General features: G+C 49.1%; 1 long non-coding RNA gene across 1 annotated transcript in view; it reads right to left on the bottom strand.

Annotated features, from left to right (window-relative positions):
- Positions 1 to 21,138, bottom strand: part of LOC135181372 (uncharacterized) — a 114,760-nt gene extending 93,622 nt beyond the window's left edge. The window contains exon 1 of the long non-coding RNA XR_010304842.1: positions 21,101 to 21,138. This is a non-coding gene — a long non-coding RNA (uncharacterized LOC135181372). The remainder of the gene's footprint in view (positions 1 to 21,100) is intronic.
- Between the last annotated feature and the right edge of the window lie 1,802 nt (positions 21,139 to 22,940).

Here is a 22,940-nt window from a genome sequence, read left to right as displayed (position 1 = left end):
GGGAGATAACAGCTTTCACTGCTCAGCTCTTCCTCACCAGTGCCTTATCTAAAGTTTCTGTGGCACAGGCTGATGAGAGAGGATTGGACCTGCAGAGTCTCCTGGGAGGAAGGGATGCACACCCCAGGCCCACTTCTCAGCTGCTTCACAATAATGAGTGCTTTCAGCCAATCCTATAGATCAGAAGTGTACCCCACAGGCCTTTCCTACCCAGAAGGAAAGTTCTGATTTACAGTACTTCTGCTTATGGACCCTACATCTCCTGTTAAAGATCACTCAAGTGTGCACCAAGGTCAGTTTTCTCTGAAGGTGGAGTGGCCAACACAAAACTGCTGCTTGCCTGATTGTGTGTGATTATGACAGGGTCTTGCTGCACTCAGGAATTCCCACACAACTGGTCCCTTCTCTCTTGCTCTTTCCCTTTCAAGCCATCGTGGCAATGCAGATGAGCCCCACTTTCCATCTGCCAGCAGCTCACAACAGGTGCTGGATCTCCGCACAGCTCTGCCCTCTTCTTCTGGGGACCCTGGTGAGTCTTTGGGAAAGAGAAGGCAGCCAGCCTGGTTTGTTAAACAAGCCTGGCAAGCAGCACACATCCAAAGCCCGTGTGCTTTCTCTGCCTCCACTGCCAGGAAAACATGCCATGGACCTCCAGGAGGGACCAGTCCTAGCTCATTCTTCACAGTCACAGAGAAGCAGGACAGTGATCCCATAACCCAGGCCATCTCAGCAGTCACTGTGGATCCCCTGCCCCTTGCTGTGTGTGGAGCAGAGGAAAGCTAAGTGAAATACAGACATGTTGGAATCAAGTGGCCTCCTCCTGCAGTGAAAGGAACAAGCACTTCCATACTGATTGGGTCAGACACCTGTAGGAGACGGGCTGCTGCTGCCTGTTGTTTGCAGAGTCCCAGCATCACTCAGCCTAACGACTCCCTGGTGCTCATGCTCTAATCAGCCTCCAGCAAGCACTCACAATTAACATTCCATACATAACACTGCCATCGGTTTCTGCATTTGACTTGGAGACACAGATTAATAGAACAAAACTGATGTCGACTGTTAGACCATGAGACTTAACTTTGCTTTGGGAACAGGCAGTGAAGGTTTTCACTGAGGAGAGAAAGCCTTCGAGATCATTGAGACTGCTTCCATCTGACTCCCATGACTGTGGTATCCCAAGTCAGACCCTGAATGCCCAGTCAGGGTCAGGACCATTTTGCTTAGATAACTTCTTACAAGCAGTGATAGAACGAATCAGAATCATGGAATGTCAGGGGAGCTGCAAGGGACCTCCCAAGCTCATCTGGTGCAGCCCCCTGCCAGACAATATCCCCCAGAGCAGATGGCCCAGGAGCACATGCAGGCAGTTCTGGAGTGTCTCCACTAGAGGGAGACTGCACAGCCCCCCTGGGCAGCCTGTGCCAGGGCTCTGCCACCCGCACGGGAACATTCCTGCTCAGCTGCACATGGAACCTCCTCTGCCTCAGCTCCCACCACTGCCCCTCGATGCCCAGCAATGAAAGAGGTAGGAGCCCAGGTGGCTCTCCTGCAAGTCTACATCTCAGAGGCTGGAGATTTGATCCTGCAGCCACCAGCTTCTCCCTGTGAAAACCATTAGCAGCTGGCTTTACATCTAGAAAAATGACACACGCTGCATTTTCACAGCCAATCAATCCGCAGATGTCTTGCCAGGAAAGCCTCATAATGATGTAAATATTGCCAACTGACTGCAAAAAACTAAAATCAAATCTTCTCAGCAAAGACACACCTAAGCAAAACCCAGCAGAGGATCCCAGCACACACTTGTGCACACATGGCACTGATCCCGTTCCTATTTGGATGGGGAAGGACTGATAGCAGAAAGCATGTCCTCTGCCAGGGGAACCAGTGCCCAGCCTTGTACCCAAGGGCAGGAGGGTGCTTTTCCCAGCACCCTTCTGGCACCACCTCCCTGGAGCAGTGGCAGCAGGTTCATCTGCACCTTAGGTTATTAAATGAGTGACTTGCTCACCTTGTTGAGATTTCTCACTGAGAAAAGAGTTCTGAGAAGACCTTAAAGTAGGAAATAAAGTTGTAGACCTTGGAGTTACCTAAGAGATGCTAGGAAACAATGGGGAGCAATAGGGAAAATATTAGTGAAGAGAATGTTAGGGTCTGGCTGTTTTTTCCCTTAATGTTCTGTGAAATGACTGAACATCACCGAGCAGCATCGCTGCTCCCAAGTGCTGAATTTCAAATGATTTCTCTGCACATTCTCCTTCCCAGCATCTTTACCGAGTTCCTGACAGAGATGCAGCAGGGCTCACGCTGTGAGCAGCCCCTCTGTGAGAGCTGAATGAAGTCAGGCTGTAACAAGGATGATTTCATTAACAACCCCCAGCTAGGTGACCGCTTGCATGCATCATTACTGAAATTATGCAGGCAGAACTCCTCACACCATCACACTGGTTTGGCTCATGCTTCCCATGGCCCAAGAGAAGGCACCTTTGTCAGCTCAGTGGGGCAAGGATGGAGATGACTGAAGTAAAACAGCAGGAGGAAGTGATACGATTGAGTTACATGGCCAAATGCCCACGTATGACACAGTAACGGAGGTGAAAGCAGAGGGCAAGCTAAAATGAAGTGGAAAGGACACAGGAGACAAAAGGCTACAGAGGAGAAGGAGAGGACATGAGATGAGGGAGGTTTGTACAGCAGGTGGAGTGTAAGACCTTCGTGCCCCTCGTTTAGCTATTTGATGCCAGTGCTGATGTCAGTGCCGCACTGGGCAGGCATTTGAGACTCACAGATGCGGTGTTTAGGGACACTGCTTGGCACCACACTTGGCTAACCCAAACAAGTGTGTGGCATCCCTATAAATGCATTTCATCACAGAGCCTACTCTCTCTCTGGGTAAGGAACCACACCAGGAACAGCAACAGGGTGCTAGTTACAGACCCAGATTCTCAGAAGGGAAGGATCTAACTTTTGAGGGGAGAAGGCACTCAGTGCCTTGAAGCTGACTCAACACCAGACAGTGCTCGGGACAGAGCAAAATACTTTGCCTTCTACTCACTGAAACAAAGTTGTGATGGGCAGCACTCACAAACCAGACAAGCCCAGAACTGAGGCTGTTTGCAATGCCTTAACTTGCTCCTTGAGCTGGCAAATTCAAGTCCACACTGATTTACTCCAGGACTGGCCCTTCCTGCAGCGCCCCGGAGAGATGGCACCCCAGAACCCAGCACTGAGCCAGTACTTTGTGTCATTGATAGCTACGAGCAGATGGCTTTAACATGTGTGCCACAAACTGGCAGAAGCTGTTCTGGAAGTGACATTCACCTCCTGACAGGGTCCTTCCTTATTAGAGCAGGCTGCTGCTAATGCACTGCCAACTGACTTCCACAGCCTTTGCAGGGCAAAGGGCAAACATTACTAAGGTTACCAAGGCAAAGGAAAGGAGTGCAGGCCCATTAGCAGGGAAGGACAGCAGGTGAAATGGCAGAGGCAATACAGATGCAGTCAAAGTCTCTACAGCTTTAGCTTCCCAAAGAAGTTTAATTACAATCAGATATTTAGCACAGCTCAAGATGGTAATAAGAAAATACAGAAGGAAGAGAGACAGCTAGAGGTGGGTTTATGCAGGTTGTCAGTAACTGCTGAGTAACAGCCAAGTAATTACCTGCATCATTAAAAACTATCTTCAGAAACTTATGGAGAAACTCTGACATCCAAAGAAGGAGAAAGACAGAAACACAAATTCAACACTTATCAAAAAGTGAAGGAAGGATGATTTGAGCAGCTGCAAACCAGCCAGACTTAGCCTCAGTGCTCACTCCTAATGACTTGCAGAGTTATTAGGAAAAATTAGCAAGAATAAAAGTTGTTACTCGAGGTGGTGCACATAAAGCTCAGCAACTTATTAGACCTGTGCACATGGACTTGAGAGGGCACAGCTGGAGCACCACGGCTGATTTTGATCATCTTCCTTAAAGCAAGCTGGACAAATTAGAGGCAGTTCAAAAAGAGAGCAGCAAAGCTAACAAGGGCCCTGGAAATGTGACTTGCAAGGAGAGTGAAAAGAAACAGGCTTGTCTCAGAAAGGAGAGAGCACAGAAAGGAGGGGGTTTAAGTGTCCTAACATGAGGAGTAGAGAAGACAGCAGCTGGTGGTTGCTTGTGTCTGTGCATGGCAGAGGAGGAGGGAGAGCAGAGCGAGCTCAGCACAGGTGAAGGATGGGCACTTTCTAACCAACAGGGGGGCAGGCTGTTGGACACCTCACCTAGGGAACCCCCCTTCACCTGCAGCTGAGAAGGGAATAGGCAAGCCCTACAGGTGAGTGGCTTAGCAATATTCAATTCTGCCTCAGGAAAGGGGAGAATAAGATGAAAGGAACAGGCTGGAGTGGATGATCAAGAACAAACTGCACCGTGTGAGCCCTTTTCCTTCTCTGGCAGCATTACTGAGCTAGTGAGTAAAATGCAAATGCAAGCTGGGATATCTCCCGACTCCACCAGCACCTCCAGACCAGCAAGCTAGAGATTTCAGAGAGAGGAAAAGGGGCCTACGATGGTCCCATCTGCTGAGGTGTCCGACCTCTGAACCCAGAGCTGCCCAGAGGGCAGCACGGCACAGGGCTGCCCTCCCCCAACATGGAAGACACAGGCTTTCATTTCCCCATTCCTTCACCCTGGAAGGAAACAAAACCTCTTTAACGTGTTTAGCAAAAGCACTTAGAGAAAGAGGGGAAGCCCCTTCTGTTGCCCTCGTCCCCCGCACCAACACCCTAACAGCCACCAGCCCAGGAGATAAAAGCATTAGTTTGGGCAGTTTAGCTTGGGCAGCCCCAGGGCAGAGCCCAAGGGTTTCACATCTGCCTAGCCAGTTCCAAAGCACAGAGCTTTGTCCCTTTTCTTACCCCAGCAGTTCTGAACTAAAATAACTACTGAAATCACACAGTGGTTACTTCAATGGAAAAAACACTTCTGTGAGAGGCTGAGCTGTGGCCAGCCAACATATTCCAGCTGAGGAATCTGTCGTTACACCAAGCTCCAACATCAGGATTTTGGCAGCATCTGAGCTTAAGTGTCTCCTATTTCTGCATGTCAGGGTCATCAGTCAGGAACCCAGAAAATGAGGAGCACAGCAGCACTGATCAGCTCTGACACGGCTGCAGGGCCTGCTCTGCTGTGGCCCCCGTGGCAGCCAGACCCATCAGCTCCTGGGGCAGCGTTCCAGGAGTCTTTCTCTCTCTTCCCAAAGATCAACACAAGCCGAGCATTGTTTAAACACCACAGCCCACTTCAGTCAATCACATTCTTCACCGTCTGTCTCTTTCTGCTGAGAAATTTGGAGTGCATGTCACAGCATAAAGTGTCAGGAGGAGAACTGCATCAAGGACAGCAACATCCTTTCCCTTGCCACTTGCATTTGCCTGCCTGAGGAACCCGTGCAGCAGCAAAACACGCTCTTGCTTGGCTGCAGGCGTAGAGGTGACCGTTCTGATGCACCACCACACACACATACTAAACACTTAACACTCACAATCTCTGCATGACAGAGATCAGATTAAGTAGCTTGATCTTGCTGCCCAACTTTCGACTTTTTTTCCTCCTTCATAACATTTGGATTATTTTGATAAAATCTTAATGGGCAAAGCTGCTGCTTTGCTGCCTTATCCATGCAATTGCCTTAACTCATTTTCATGCAATCATCTCACAAAGAGGTTCTGCTTTGCACTTTTATCAGCCAAAAACCAGCCCAGGACTCGTATATGGTGTCTCACTCTATCCACTTTATAGTCATTCCAAATACTCAGGGGCAAGTTGTTAGCAGGCAGGGAGTAAAACAAGCGTGTAAAATCCATGCCAAGCCTTAAAAGTGACAAGGGTGTGAAGGAGGCTGTCCTTGGTTTTGAGCAACAGCAGACTGCTCAAAACTCTCTCCTCAGAGGGGCCCTGCAGATACTCTCCTGGGGCAGCACCTGGGGCCCCGAGTAAAAGAGTTTGCAACGTTTTTAGGGAATTTGTAGGAGCTGCTCAGAAAGAGGAGTTCTGCACTGAACTAAGAGCACAGCCCAAGCAGTGCTAACTTCTCTGCAGCTCTCACACACTCTCCACTCGTGGCAAATGGGATTGTGCACTGCGGTGTACTTTGAGTGAGGGTGGATCACCCCACCCTTCTCAGTCCCTTCCTGCACTATTTGCTCTAACCTGCTATTGCACTGCCCAAAAGCCTCCTAGTTCCTCGCTCCTGGCTCAGGTTAGTCCCTGGGACAGCAGGGGCAGGCAGTCTGGTTTTCTTACTGTATCTCTCCTCCTCAGCAAGGCTTTGTTTTGCAGGCAGGAGCACTTTCTCCCCCCCACGACACTGTAAGGGGGTCTTACACAGCTGTAGGTAGATTTACGTGGGCCAGAAGTGATTAATTGGTTTGCTTATTCTCTTTAATCTTAATGTTCTTTTCTAACAGCTTCAACTCCTGCTTGATCTGGCCGAAAAAAATCATCATCTCTTATTTTATAGATAGGTATTATAAATTATGCATAGAGATATGTGCACACAGCTGCCTTACAAAACGGCTGCAGAGCAGATCGTGTCACCATCTCCACAGCTCAGTTCTTTAGATCCTGCTCCCATGGGAAAGGAGGCTTAGCTTAATGACTCCTTGCAGAGCCTTTTGCAAGAGCTGGGCTGCCACTTCCCCTGAAATCACAGCCACAATAACCTGCTGCTGTGAGAAATCTTTGACATTTTGGTGATGTAAAACATTATTATTGCAAATAAAATATTCCCTCTATACAAACATCTGCATCATTCCTGGTGAATACCCATAAATCCATGGACTATCCTAACCAAAAGGCTTGCCTTGAGAGGGGTAAGGTCATTTTCACTGCCTTGAAAGAGGATTTTAAGTGATGGGACCTATTCCAAGGATAGGTCTGAGAAGCAAATGCGAGAGGTGCAGTCCTGCGATCAGGGCTTTGGTCCCTGATTAAAGAGAAACGCTGGGCTTTGATGTACTCTGCAGTCAGGGAATCAGAATGAGTAACAGATACTGAGCAATGACTGCGAGAGAAATACAGAAGTTAACGGGTTCAGATGTCCATTTCCAGTCAGACCTACCCTCGATTATCCCTCTCAGTTGCTGAGGCCCTAATGGCAGATCAGACTTGCCAGCAACAGGAACAGATTTGCATCACAGCCAAGAGGAATTGCAGCCTCAGCGGGTGGAAAAATGCAGACAGGGCAGTTGTCTCCCAGGGCAAATGAAGATTCTCGTGCTGGTGAAGAAAAAAGTAAATATTGCTGGTGTCCTGGAAGGCCAAAATAGGCCTGAACATGTCCTGGCATGTTTTCTGCTCTCCCTCCTTCTGCTCTTGGGGGAAGCAACCGCAGGAAAGGAAAACAAAGGCTTGGTACCATTAAGTCTCCTCTCTCAGGTAAACAAGGTGCCCTCACACTTATACACTGGTTTGTGTTCTGCCCTAAAAGGGTAAAGGCAAGTCCCAGCTCACCTAATATGGAGAAGTTTGGCAAACTGCCACTCCAATTGGGTAAGCTCTGTGGCCAAAGAGCCCTTAGTCTTGGGCTGAATTGATAGAGGAGCAGGTAAATACAGCATGCTCTGCCACTGCATTCCTGCTCTCTGCTGTTGTGCCCTGCCACGCTTTTCCCTTATTTGCTTTGCAGCATTATGGCTGCTAAGGCCCAAGCCAGCCTGATGGATAATAACAAGCTCTGATGCTTGGGGCTTGCATACCTGCAATTACTTAGTTTATCAGGAATAAGCATTGAGTGCTTTCACACAATAAGCTTGCTTAGCCAGCATGACACTGCGCCTGTCTGCACACCTGCAAGACGTCATGCCAAGCCTGCACGCCTTCTGCTGAGACTGGGAGCCCTGGAAAGGACACAGACTTGTCCAAGAGAAACCAAGACCACATCAGAGATCATCTGCCTCCCTCCCAGCACCCTGTTAGAGCCTGGGAAGCTCCAGAAGTCTTCAACATCTACCAAGACACCAACAGAACTCCCTTCAAGCATTTGGGTAGTGTCTGGAAACTGTAATTTAGCCCCAGGAACCTGGAGACATTATGTTGTGAGTAAATATTCAAAAGCCTCTCTGTAAGAAATCCTGTAACTAATTCTAAGTGCCTTCTGCAGAAAGAAGCCTCTCAAGTCCCTCTAGCAGTATACCAACCATGAGATTCTCTTTCCAACTGCAATTAGTTTGTTCTCCTATGTGGTAATCCTGTCTGCATGCCCTGCCTTCCCAGCTCCAGAGCAATAGGAGCTCTGCAACCTCCAGCTTGTAAAGAGAGGGGACTTGCAGGAGACCTGTGTTTGGGGTCTGGCATCCTGCAGTCAGAATGAAAAATTGAGAGACAGGAGTTCATCCTACGGGGCAGTTCCTGATGGCAAAGGCAGCAAAGGCAAGGAAAACAAAAGCACAGAGAGCACACCCACTGACCCGAGTGCCCTCAGGAGCATGTTCCCAGGGAACAGAGCTTGGGTTCAAATGGCATTGGTGACACTTTTGTCCCCATCAGCAAAATCTGCCACGGTATCATTTCGACCATGACAAGCAATGGGGTCTAGAAAAACAGACATTTTTGTAGAAACTGGAATGTCTCCCTTTGACATGTCTGCAAACAAAATGACTCCACAGCTTCCACCTCCTAGACCCTTAATTTCAGGTCACCACTTCACTGTAGACCTAAAGGAATCACTTTCCTCACTGGACTGGTGAATGACGAGTCCTCTACTCACTAAGCTTTCCACGTGCTGAACTTACTAGAGCACAGTATTAAAGCTGGGTCTCTCTGTGCCTCCTACACACAAGCTTTCCCTTTCTGCTTTGCTCTGAGTGCTGTCTGTACTCCTGTAGCAGGAAAATGTTAGAACATTAGCATCTGTTAATCCTTTTATACCTCAAGTCTTCACATGTTGGGCCAGCTCTGCTTTTCATTGTGCCTGTCTCTGGAACAGCCTCAACACTCCAGATGCAGCAAAACAACCCAAAGCGTAGCCTGGCCCTGTGGTGCTACTGCAAGGCTCTTTTAGAATGAAGATAATTCCGTGGTTTAAGTGAGTTTCTGGATCCCTAGGAGCAAACTTTTATCCCATTTTGCAGGGATTTAGCCATGCTGCTGCATCCACACGTTCTGCAAGGAAATAGCCTGGATTTTAGTGCTTGCCTTTGCACCAGAGGTCAGCAAACAATAGAAAGGATGAAACCAAACTCATCCTTGCCCAACAGTTTTACAGAGGCATGACAGAGAAGGACCGAGAGGCTAAACAAAGAGCTAGCAAAGATCTTCACAGCAAATGTGGACCCTGGCCTTTGCTTTGCCCCACATGTAAAAGGAATATGTAAGATAAAAGAGTTGCAGTTCCTGCCAGAAAGGGTAAGTTGGACCTAGGAGAGTAAATGGTGGGGGCTGAAGTGAAGGAGAAAAAGAGCTGCTTCTCAGTCCTGCAGTCTCAGCTTGAGTCACTTGGGCAGGCCTGAACGTTGGTTCTGCTGGTGCAAAACCAGCCAGACCTGCCTGCAACAGGCTGTGCACGAGTCTTTGTGCTGCACACTTCTGACGATGAGAAGCTGAGCTTTGAACTCCTGAGACCAACACATGCCAGACATCAGCAGCTGCAGAATTAGCACAGCAAAGCAGAAGGCTCCAAAAAACCCAACCCAGGATCTAACCTAAGGACAAAAGTGCAACTCCACATCAGCTTTTCCAAAAGCAGAATGAAGACTCAGACTTGTAGAGAACAGACTTTGAGGCACAATGATGCTGGGTTTGACAACCTTTTATCTCCGAACTGGGCTCATAGCAGATGTGATTCTAGGCATAAAGGCTGCTTGAAGAACACAGGGTGAGAGTGATGCAAGGAAGGACGTTTACTCCTACTGCAAAGTGGCTGCCCCACCTCTGGAACAAGTGAATGCACTTGTCTAGAGCAGCTCAGCTCTGATGGCCCACAAGGAGCAATTTTCCTTGCTGTACAGCATGCAGCCCACCGAGGTAGGAGTTGCTGCAGCCAGCAAGCTGGCAGGGAGGTGCCCGAATTCCCACAGTGAGCCTGGAGCAGGTGAGAGCAGATAAACTGTCTGCGAGGGACTTTGCACCTGTCTCATCCACTTCAGAACTCTCACCTGTGAGCCCCCCCGCCCTGACAGCTGGGTGCTTCTGTTTCGCTATGGCCCAGAGGAAAGAGCAAAACAAAACCAAAAGGCCATTTCCACCTCTTTATAGTCCATAAGCAGAGGTCAGGTCAAAGACACTGCCTTCTGGACACACTCCAGCACCTCAGTGCCCTGGGAGCGAGGGGCCCAACGCTGCCCCCAGCATTCGAGGTGCAGCCTCAGCAGCGCATGTGCGGGACTTTGGCAGGTGCCAGGCAGATCTACCTGCTCTCTAAACTACCCAGACCCCTCACCGCAGAAGTGACCAAAGCCTGGCATTCAGCAGCGCTCAAGCAATCAAGCTTTACAAGACTCGCAAGCAGCTCGGCAGCGCCTGCAAACCGCAGAACAAAGCAGCAGATGATGAATTGATTGCCTGCTGTTTCTTTGTCTACTAATTTCTGTCATGGCTTTCCAATCTGAAATCGCTCGAGTAGATTTTGCTGTTCGGTGGTGGGCTGGTTTTTTTTTTAGCTCCAGTTGCAAATGAAAGGAGTGTGGTAAACTGAACACATCAAGTGTGATGAATTGCTCAATTGTTATGTTGCAGGGCTTTGCTGAACAGCAGTTCCTAGCTTATCTTCTTAAGATGAAAATTACAGTTATTAGCCAATTACCAGCGAGAGCCCAAAACCTGAGTCTGCTGGTGAGACCAGAAAGATGGAAGAGAACTTAAATGATGCTTGCCTACCTCTAATTGCCTTGTTTTGCCTGTGGATGGTGATACAAAGAGAACTTTATCTGCTGAGTCGTTCCCTAGCAAAAGAATGAAGATCTGGTTGCCTCCTCCACCAGCAACGCTGGTTTCCAGCCATCTCTTTCAATGAAAGGCCTAACTCAGCTTTGCAAGTCTGCTCTCACTATCACCAGGCAAGAATGAGGGAGAGGAGCAGAGCTGAAGGCTAAGCACGGGAATGGCTCCATGAAAAAAAAAAGTCCTGGGATTCATCTTCTCTGGTGATAAGAAACTAGGCTGTTATCAGGGTCTAAGAAAGAGTGGCTCCCATGGAGAACACTCCCCCAGCACCCTGATTTTCTCTTCCTCTTTGAAGCAGTAGGCAATGCCAGTGCTGCACATCCCATAAAAAGCAGCAGCACCAAGCTGACTGTGATGGAGGAAATTCTCATCCCATCCCAACTGCTGCAGAGGAAGCTCCTCACACAGCCTGAGCAGCCAGCCAGGAACAGAGCTCACGTCCTGGCTCAGAAGGCCTTCTGAGCACACAAACCTGCCCAGCACATTTGGAGTTCTGCTTTGAGTGAAGGTAAGTTGCAACACACCAACCTGCACTGCAGCCAAAGTTAGTTCGGTGCAAACAGGGGGGAGAGGGGAGGAAGGTTTAGAAAAAGCTTCCTTTGGTTTACCTCCTGCACAGCTGCATCTGAGCAGAACATCTGCCTCTAACCTGCAGCATCTGGGGTCAACACTGCTCTGTTTCTGCCTGTGCCTCCCGACCCCCCTGCACAGTTTGTACATGTATCTGTACCTGCAGCTCCCCCAGCATGGCCAGAGAAGGGCGCCCTGCTTTGCACACAGAACTGTGGAGATGGGTTGTGCCCATGATGGCAATTACAGCCTAAGTGATTGTGCAGGTAACAACTGTAAGAGCAGTGAAGACTCATCTGATAGCAGTTGAGCTTGGTTTGCTTTTGTATCAAAAACCAGCTTATAGCTGAAGCCCTCACAGCTCCTGACATCTCGCTGGGTTTATGTGAACACTTCTGCTACTCCTGAGCAGAGATCTGTGGAACAACTGCAGATGACTCTAAACAAAGACAATTAGTATCTGTTAGAACAGTGAGTGGGGACTAAATCCCTCTAACTAAAAACACTAATGCACGTATCTGAAGGTTTGCAGGTGTAGGAACTGAAAGCCTTGCTCCTTCCGGGCACAAGTAGGCATCAGCAGACCTCATTCAAGTGCTAGACACGAAATAGGCAGCGTTGTCCACACCCAGAGGTATGAGATGCCCTGGAATACCCATGTGGCTGAAACCTTGACCACCCTTCTGCAGGAGCAAGGCTGCACTGCCTTTTCATGCTGAGGATAATTATGACTCTGTGCAGAAGCCACATCCCTCAAATGCTGAAGAAACAAACACTGAGGCTTGCTGATAAACTTGGCTTCTAGAAATCTATTAGACTTAATGTGGCACTTGCCTGGTTGGCAGTACACAGCTTTATCTTATCACACCGGCCAGGCAGGCTGCTCACTATTTGTACCTTGTGACCTTTTGTTTTCTTATTTTTAATCCATCCAAAGCGCTGTAATGCATCAGAAGGGGTTTAGAATCCACAGTAAGCACTGCTGTGTGCTTGAGCCTGTTCTGCATTGACTCTCTCCAAGTTTTGAAGAGTAGGCAGCCTCCTGATGAGGGACAAGGTCAGGAAAGACCTGAATTTGGGTAGGAAGGTGAGCAGATGCTTTCAGGTTTGTGCCTCAGCTGGGAAGGGGATCAGGGCTGCATCCGTTGCTGCAGGACACTATCAGATAAAGCCTCACTGCAAAGGCAAGAGCAAACCAAAGCATTCTCCCTAAATGCCAAAACCCCAAGAGAAGAGCCCCCTACAAAGGTGGGGAGCGTGCAGCTGCAGAGACCAGCATTGTGCCAGTGAATGGAAGGAGCAACAGCGATGGATAACAGCAGGGGAGACGCCTGGACACCCTGCGCACAGCAGCAGCCAGATCACACCCAGGATGCGCAGCAGCACCGAGCTGCCTTCAGCCACAGCCCCCTTGTCTCCCACCCGTCTCTCGTCCTGTACGCACGGCCAAGAAGTCAGCGGCGACTCCCCAGTTCTACATCATCCACAGACAGAATAAATTGAAGAAGTGGGGGGGAAATGTGGCCAAAATTCAGCGTTTGCCACGGGAGCAGTCCAGAAAAATGAGCGGCTGGCAAACTGTAGTTAGCTCGCGTTGCAGTTGAGGCATGGAAGCAGCTCCAGCTCTCCAAGGAGCGAGCCACGGAAAGCAAATTTCCATCTGAATAGAGCCCAGTGGGCTCCCAAATCAAAGCATGAGGGGTCGTTCACGCTCCTGCTAGTCAGGAAAGCTACATTTGCAAACGCATGTTCAGCCGAGATTAGGAGGCAAGAAAGAACCTCTGCATTTTGTTTCACTTCCTCATTTTGAGGGATGAGAGCAAAATAGACCAATCAATAACAATAATTATAATTTCCTTCTTTATTGACTGCTCAGAAGTCCTTAAAGGCATCATCATTAAGAGCTAACTTGAGGAAATTTATGGCATTTTTAATTCTCTTGTGACAGCAGTAGTAAGAGACTTCTCATTGCAGATGCTCAGACTTGCTGGCTCCAAGGGTGAGCCAGAACTAGTGAGGAGGGGGCATGGTAACATTCAGAGAGGTGCCTGACAATCTGCCACGCTGCCTTGTCTGACTGCCACATTCAGTAGATGAAGCCATAATCTGCAAAGCAGAGGAATTAGACTTCACCTGTCCTGCCCAGCTGCCTGTTGCTTTTTATGCAGGCTATTGTGTCACCTCTCTTGTGCCCGCCGCAGCATTCAAGAGCAACCAGCCACTGATGACAGATGCCAAATAGCAAGGTCCTGGAGACCAAAGTGCTTTGGAGGACAACACTTCTGCTGGAACTACTTGGCTCGTCCAGGTCAGTTGGCCACACATGAATTGTTACCCCTGAAAATAAATACCCAATTCCATCATCCTCTCTGCTTATGGAGCACTAAAATACAAAACAAGAAATCCAGCAAGCACACCAACGAGACCCCCCTCTTCAGGGCATCTGCTGTGACAGAGCTCCAAACTCCACTTCCAACAGCCCAGAAGCTCCTCAGCCTTTACTCTTGTCTCTCACAGGGTTCTGCTGCTGTCACCTGCTTTGTCAGTCCCTTTGGACACCTGCTCTGACCCTGTGCAGAGCGAGTCTGCCTCCGTCAGTGTCCTCTGGTGCATGTCATATGCAGTGCATTACTCTGCAAAGGCATTCAGAGGAAACACAGACTGGAATAAAAGTTTCATATAATCAATGCCTCCTTTCTAATCCACGAGTTAAAAATAGAAAGGCAAGCCAAGATAAAGGCTATAGGCATGAATAAAGAATTGTTTTCTCGGGAACAGAACGCTGCCCCTTGGTTTGTCAATAGCTTATTGCTTTGCTTCACAGCCCAGCACAATAAGTCACCTTCTTCCAGGCAAATCGAGCCTGGGTGCATCACAGAGATGATGTCTTGAAACTGTAGAAGGATGTGGCTTCAAGCTACACATCCCCTCAGGGCCTTCTGCTATCACTTTTGTGCAGAACCCCACCATTCCCTACGAATTAAGGGGTGAAGCCACTAATCCTGCCTGCGGGCAGCAGTTTCTAGAAAGTTTTAGTTCCCTATACCAAAGGTACAAAGTACCAGAAGCAACATACAGAGCACCCGTGGGACCGAGGGAAGGAGGAGATGCATCTCCTCCCACACTGCTACCTCTGTTGTCAGTGCTGGGGCCACACTCGGGCGCTGCAGGGGTTGCACTGCAGGCCACATTTGCTTTCCAAACACAGTAGAGTCCTAAAGCTGAACGAGCTGAAGCCTGCACTGATAGAAGGCTGCAAGACACAGGTGGAAGTCGGCCCGTGCGTGCTGAGCTCCCCGGGGCAGAGGAGGACACCTTATTTTCCGAGCACTGCATGCCTAAGGGCAAGGGTTAGGCCCCATTGTCCTTCTGAGGTGCTCGGCCCCTCCCTGGGTCAGATTTGCTGTAAGTACTCTCATTAAGACAAGGGTTCCTCAATCTCTACCAGTTGCGCCTGTGAGCACACCATGACTCGCTGGAGACCTCGCCAAACGGTGCTGCTGGTTGGCATTACCTGAATGAGTCACTGGGGCTTCATTCACTCTCCACACGAGTGATTTTTGGATGCAGCAGCTATTTTCCAGAGCTTTAGAATGCCCTTTAGATATGTCGTGTGCCTAGCACTGCTTTGCCCAAAGCTAACATGCACCTCAGGCTTGGGGAATATATTGCTTCCAGGGCTTCCTAGCTGCCATCACCTATTGATGTTATTTGATTTGCAGCTGCTGTCGAAGGCAAACAAACAAAAGCTCTCCGCTTCTTAAGCCTTCCTCCACCAGCTGCTGCTATTTACTGGGAGCAGGAGCAGCAGGCAGAGCTCCATCACACCTGCACTCCCCTGCCTTCAGAAAGAAAAGCAAAGTTATATCCTATCACTTCCTTCCCTGTCCTCAGTCTGCCACTCCAGTTTTCCTGGCATCCCTCCCTGCCTCCCTTCGGGTAGTTTCCCCTGGGTGAGGAAGGAAAGAGAGTCCACAACTATTTCAGCATGAAAGAACAGTTCAAATATCCACTCTCCACTCCTTTTCCATCAGGCATTCCTGGATGCTTCTGCCTTTCACTGGGCAGAGCAGAGCCTCCCGCAAGCCTGCAGGCTGCCCTCATTTTACTCACACACAACTTCCCAACCATTAGTGGCAGCTAAAGCTCGACTTCCAGGCATTCACAGCAATTTTTCTCATGCCTCCAAGGAGACAGATTTTCCCCACAGGACTTGCTTCATCATGTCACCAGAACTGTTCAAATAGCTCAGCAGAGACATGTTCACTGAGCAGCTGCAACAGGTATTGTTGTGTGCTTGCTTTTAGTGCCAAAAATATGGAGCTGCTCGGTGCTTCTCTGCAAGCTGCTGCCACAGAATTGTTTGGCTTAGAAAAAAAAAAACCTCAAGTTAGCAGGAATGCTTTGAGCCCAGTCAAGAGAAACCCTTGTGTTTTATCAACAGCTCCTTGCCTTAACCAAGGGCGGTGGTGCTTCAAGACAAAGCTCTTTGCAGGAGACTACAGCACCAGCTACCAGCCACCACTGCACCAACACCACCGAATCAAGAGCAACAAAACCTCCCTGCAGTTGAATTTCTTCCTGGGGGAAATCCAAGTGGCCACAGCAACCAGGAGCACTCAGCTCCCAGACAAGCCAGCACTGGTCTTGCTTAAACCTTTTTAATGCAGTTATAGCACTAGAGCTGGGCAACTAAATTAGCTGTACAGGTTTCTTCTCCAGAAGGAGAGCAGCATCTGCCTTGAAGAGTAACCTAGCCTGAGCACCACAGAGTAACAGTGGCTCCATACTAGACAAGGACTTTGATGGATTCTTACAAGGGGACAGCTGTGATACTCAGCACTGCACCACTGTGTGCAAGTTTGACATCTGCACCTGGCTTTGTCCTGAAGGAAAAATGAAGAGGAAGGCTTCATCTGATGATGCAGTCACAATAAGGTGCAAGCAGACATCTTTCAGATGAGCAATCAGCAGTGCTCAGTTGTCTCCTCTTGGGTCTTTTTCAAGTCAGATTTTCACAATCCAGTCTAATTACAGTGAAGCCTTTATATTGGTGAGAGGCAGCAGTAATTGCCTTCTACCATGGCCTGCAATGGACATGCTCAAGTTTACACCGATTCTGTCCTAAGGCCACAATCAACACCACTGCACGAGGGAAACAGTAACCAAGGGACTGCTTTGCTCGTGGCTTGCCGGAAAACCCAGTTGAGCTTTTGCTCCTCCCCATGCCAGCACACTGCCATCAACTCCAACCTTGTTTGGTCTGATCTGCATCAGACTGAGCACGGAACCTGCCAGTCTGGCTCTAGAGGAGCTGACAGCAGATCAGTTTCCCTGGTTGCCTCCTCAGTGACAATGCAAGCACAACCGAGCTCAGTCACAGGTATGGAAATGAGACATTCAACGCAGAACAAAACACAGCTTTGAAAGGTGCTGGCTGCCTTTGAGAGGGCCCCACATGTCTCTTCTGTAGGGGCTGAACACATGGCACTTGTCCCAGATGCTGTCACACTGAACGCCCCTCTCCTGGCTGACCGCGCACGCCTCCCCCAAGCACTCCTCTCAGTCCCTGCCCTTCGCAGTGCCCACCTGAAGCACTCAGCCCCTCCAGCACTAATGTGGGGATCAGCATTTGCCAAACTGCTGCAAACTAAACCGTGCAAAGGATGACAAATCATTAGCTGGGTATGAGTGCCTAATGTATTTGCATTGTTTGGACAGAGCACTTAATCACTGGTAAGACCACAACGCGTTAAGTTTGGATTATAGCTAATACACACCGAGCAAAGGCTATTAATTACATTTAAAGTGAGTATTTGATGGCATTATTGAGGAAGCAAATGCTATTAACTCCATAGCACTGCTCGGGTAGCATTCCTGGGGCAGCATTGTGCAAGCAGCCATTTGCTTTTGTTCAGAAATTAGATACTTGGGACAAGCAAGAGGCACAGCAGCCACAGAGCTGCACCCATCAACAGCCCTGAGCAAGGGGCTGCATCTTGCAGTGGTGTTTAACTACAGGGTAAATGTCTGAGCAGACCAACGGTGCTACAGAAAGTGTCACTTGCTCCCTTGGGATGGAACTGGCAAAGGACAGTCTCCATGTGTCTCCATTGCTGCACCCATGGCCCCAGGAAGGACACCAGAGGAGGGAATCAGATCCCAGTGTTAATGAGGGGTGCAGCATTTCCCAAGTAGTCCCTCTCTGGAATGGCTCATGGTGGCAGAACAGAAACCGTCTGGGCCCTTCGTTGAAGAAGGCAGTTGTGTTAATTCAGCTGGATTTTGCTTTGGAATGTCACCATCACTTAGTTTAGTTCACTGAAATGTAACAAGGGCTGCACCGTGCCACATTCTGTCTCCACTTGTCTTGCACAGCACCACCTTGCCTTGGGCACAATAAAAACAGTCCTTAAAAATACTACCATAAATGGATTGACTTTGACCTCCTGAGCACCTTGTCAATAAAATAAAGATGATAAATCTGTTTGAGTGCCACGGGCACGGTGTTAAAGCAGAGTTATAATCTGGAAAGGGACACCTGAAGGATGGCTCTCTGGGGAGGGGTCTTCCTCTTTGCCAGGTTGTCCCATAAATAAGCTCTACTTACAGTGCAGAGAGGAGATTTTGCTAACTGCCAGGCTCACTCCTGAAACCAGGTTGTGCAATGCCTGGGACCTGCTCACTACCTCCTACTTCATCATTAGCAATTAAAAGATTGCTGCAGCAAGAAATTAGCTGAGCCTTCGGCTGCTGATTCACGAAGCAGAGCCAACACCACCTCAAGTCAGTAAAAGCTAACTCTGGCAACCCCAAGTGAACCCTCCCCTGTGCTTTTCCTCTCCAGCCCCACCACTACTCATGGCCAGCAGGCTGCACCGGGGATCAGCAGCGAAGAGGAAACCACTTTGCCCCCAGCACTGACAGTCCTGTCACAGCCAAGGGCAGGAGCCAGAGGCCAGGACGCCGGTGGACTGCTCAGCAATCAAACATAAACCAGGCTTCTTTCACCCCTACAGAGAGGTACTCAGCAATCTGCACATGTAAGTCATAACCTTTTCAAGCAACTCTCTTGCTTTAGGAATGGATTCTGGAACCAATTCTTAATCCACAGTAAATTACATAGAAACAGAGAATGGTTTGAGCTGGAAGGGACCTCAGAGCTCATGCGCTCCACCCTCCCCATCATGCCCAGGGACACCTCTCAGCTACACTCAGCTGCTCAAGGCCTCATCCAGCCTGGCCTGCAGCACCCCAGGCAGGAGGCAGCCACAGCCTCCCTGGGCAGCCTGGGCCACACTCTCACCACCCTCACACTGGAGAACTTCTTCCTCAGCTCTGCTCTAACCCTGCTCTGCCTCAGCTCCAAACTATTCCTGAGGGCATCTAGTGACAGGACAAGGGGGAAGAGCTCCTCTGCAGCCTTCCTGCAGGTTCCCTTCACCTACTGACAGGCAGCTCCAGTAGGGAGAATTATGCCCTTATTGTGCAATCAGAAAGGGACAAATGACAACAACAGAAACAGGTCCTTCAGTAACACAGAAAGAAATGCTAAATCTGAGCCTTTCCACCATTACTATTTTACATATTATTTAGTTTCCTAAGCATGCTAATGGCTTCCTAGAGCATAAAATCTCCACCACAGAAGACTACTCTCTGAAAAAGCCAAGCCAACAATTATCTGGGTTTATTGCATCCAATATCTACGACAATAATGCTCAACTTGCAATGGCTGCTACCAGAACAACTTGAGACCCTGAAGTCATTGCCATCTCAAACAGCCCAGCTGCAGGAGGTCAGAACAATTTCAAACACACTGTTAAACAAAATTACTCAGAAAAGAATAAACTAATTACTCTAAATGACTGTAGAGATGAAATAGTCAATCTAGAGTGCCAGGGAGTTTAATTTTAGCCAGCACTACCCTAGCCGGAGAACCTTCTGGAAACAAGCACATAGCCTCCTACCCATTCGGCAGGGCCCCACGAACTTGTCACAGCAGAATGATGTTTTAATAATCTAACATTAACCAAAATGCTCAGAGATAATTGTTGCTTCTGTGGGATTTCTGACTCTCTGCGTACACAAACCATAAATCTAATTAGCGTCGACAAATTGCTGCGATTGTTATTGAAGAATTCATTTCATGGCAGGTCAGCCTTGAGCATCTCGATGCAGAATGAAGTTTGTTTTCCCAGGCTGCTCTGTGTGTATAAATGCTGTAAGATTATTAATTTGCCCTTTATTCCAGCAGCTCCCAGCACCTAGCAGTGCTCAGCTGGGTGGTATTCCTCTCCAACCACACCGGCTTTTGTTTCCTTTAAGCTCTTCTCTGGAGTTTGGTGGGGGTTTGTTTATCCAGTTTTGTAGAGCTCTATTCATAGAATGCTTTAGGCTGGAAGGGACCTCAAAGCTCAGCCAGTTCCAACTCCCCACCATAGGCAGGGACACCTCCCACTAGAACAGGTCGCTCAAGACCTTCATTACTTTAGTTTCTTCCCTTGTAACACAGTTCTTGCCTTTGGTTTCTTCATTATCCTCTGAATGACAGCAAACCTCTGCTTTGCCATGCTGATGAAGGATTACATCTGTTAGATGTCACAACTGAAAGGATACACTTCTTTCAGATCCTCACCTTGTAAATCTGCCTCTACCTCCTATCTCTTCCACTTAATTAAATCATTGTTTAATTTGGTTTTGCATTTAATTTGAGCAAAACCTCAGGAACAAAATAATTTAAATTAATAACTGCACAGCTTCCACTCCTTAATAAGCAGTTATTATTGGACATTCCAGCCTGGCTGAAGTGAGCTGATTTTAATTAAACAAGTCAAAGACTAAATCCTGAACAGACAGAAGAGAAAAGAGACCAGAGAGAGCTCAACAATGCAGGTGGAGAATTAAAGAGTGCATTACTCCAGACCCTGGTGAAATACGTGCCTGCTGATACCCTGGTGACCCTGGCCAGACTAACTCCTCAGTCCAAAGCCATGGTAAGTAAGGATTCTTGTGCCTGCACGGAGCTCCAAAGGGATTTAAACCACACTGGAGACGTAGAGGTGCTGCTCAGCTCGAGAAAGAATCGCAGCGCCTGCTGGCTGGGCACAAGGGAGTTGAGCCCCCAGAACTGGCTGCAGTGCCTTGGCAAGGGCAGCTGATTGCTTCACAGATGCTCACAAAGCCTCCCCTGGGAGTATCACCACCAGAAAAGCTCCACAAAGAACACATTGCCCCATCTGCATCTGGGCTCCTAAGCACAGAAAGTGTGGCATTTGAAGGGCAGAACCAAGCCACAGAACCTCAGCCTGCAGCCACATCACAGCTAAGACGCACAGCAAACTGCAATGAACAGTGAACGGCAGCTCCCAAGGAGCTGCTTCTCCTCCCTTGGTTTGGCAAACAAGTAACAAAAAGAGGGGGAAACCACAGAAGAAAACCCCAAAAGGTTTTACGTCGAAGAAGTTGTCCTAGCACCCAGTGACCCCTCCCCAGCCAGGCAGGGGGATCAGGGAAAGGAGACAAGAGCCTTGCGCTGCGCTCCAAACAGCCTCAGCGAAACAGCAAAACAAACATCAGCGCTCACCGAACGTATACAAAGTTGCACTTACCTTAGGGAGGGTCCGGACGTCCTCGCAAGCAGGAAAAGGAATCCTCGGGGGCAAAACGACGAGGGGCTCCTGCCGGCGGCGGGGGGCTCCTGCCGGCGGCGGGGGGCGGCAGCAGCAGGACACAGACAAGATGGCGCCCACACCCTTAGCAAGCTGCCGCTTTTACAATGCGTGGGATGTTAATGTGCCACACCTGTGACAGGATTAGGGTGATGTGAAACACCTGCGAGCCTGCTTGGGTCGGCTGCCCTGGCTTCGGACCCTCCCAGTCTGAGCTCCTGGCCGAGCCAGCACTGCCAGCGGCCTGCAGAGCACGGCTGGTGCGAGATGTCACTGCACGGACCACAAACAGCACTGCGCACCCCTTGCTGAGGTGTGACACTGGTCCTGCTGCTCTCCAGACCTTCTGAAAGGTGAGAGCACCTGGCCGGCCAGCCAGCCCATCGATGGCAGTGGCCCAGAGGCAGGCTGCAGCAGCCAGTGTGTGCTCCCAGGGCTGCTGGCACCGGCCAGGTGTGCAGGCACACCTCTGCACTGATACACACACAGAGCTATGCAAGTGCACAGCACCACGTCCTGTCAGCTCAAACCCAACCTCTCAGAGCAGCCACAGGTTCACTCTTGGTTTCCTCCCAGTCTTAAGGCAACCTCTCACTTGGTTTGCTTGCTTTTCTGCAGTTCTGCTGGCACATGTGGCAGGAGCCTCCAAGTGACCTGTACCTCAGTCCCAGGCCCCATCTCTGCTGGCAGCTGCATGTGGGTGTCCAAAGCAAAAGGCAGGAGCAGAGCAATATTTTCAGCTTAGCACACTACCAGTTTCCAGCAAGCCCTGCTTCCAGGGCTCCTGGAGTCAGATGTGGGCTATGAGAGACTTTAAGGGGATTGCTCTCCCGTGAGCCAGCCCAGTCAATGCAATCTTCTAGCACCCAGAACCCTGAAAGAATGATTTCTACAGATTAGCTGCAGGTATGGCATTGTCTGGGACATAGCAAGTAACACTGCCTCCCTGTGACTGTACAGCAAGGTCACTGCCAGTATCCTCCTACAGAAATTTCATTCTCTACCTGAGTAAAACCATCTCCAGAGTCATGCACAGCTGTAGCTGTGGCCTGGGAAGGACAGGTTGTGCAGTCAGAGCTGGTGTTATCTCAACAGCTGCATCTGTAACAGTACAGATTTGTGGCTATATACCAGGCTCAAACATCAGCTCAAATGCTAATCCCTGGTGTGTAAAACAAGGTCATGCTAAGGCTGTCACATCTCACCTGCCTATGATGCTTAATACTGCAGTCCCTGGAGAAGAAGATTTGCTTCTCCCATGCTGGGTTTAATTTCTTCCTCTGCTTAACCCCTTCTGGAATATTGCATGCTCACAATCAACATACAGCAGCTCAGCAGCATGTCATTAATGTCTTGTTTTGCTCCATCCCTACTTTGATTTGCAATTGTTTCATGAACTTAAAAGCCAGTGACACTGCCAAGGTATAATTTTCTGTTGTCACCTGCAACTCTCCTTCTTGCGTGTATGGGTGAATACTGCAAGATCATAGTGGTAGGTGTGAAGAGGTTTTTTCTTATTTGTTTTCCAGGCGTACAAAAGCCTTCTGTAGAAGCTACAATTACAGCCTCTCTTGTTGAGAAGCCTGTACTCACACAGAGCCCACCAGACGGGCAGCGGTTTAATTGCCGCTGCAAATATTCTCCCTCTAAACGACTCCCGTGGAGTTCAGCCCCAGCTCTGAAATTAAAAAGTGGTATTTACTCTAACTTGCTGCAAAGAAATTCAAAAAACGAGGAGGGAGTCAAGTTTGGAGTGGGTACCAGCTGCAGAATCAGAGTG

Source organism: Pogoniulus pusillus, chromosome 2 (assembly GCF_015220805.1).
Source record: "Pogoniulus pusillus isolate bPogPus1 chromosome 2, bPogPus1.pri, whole genome shotgun sequence".
NCBI lineage: Eukaryota > Metazoa > Chordata > Aves > Piciformes > Lybiidae > Pogoniulus > Pogoniulus pusillus.
The sequence above is the reverse complement of the archived record's forward strand: the minus strand, read 5'-3'. Positions and strand labels throughout refer to the sequence as shown.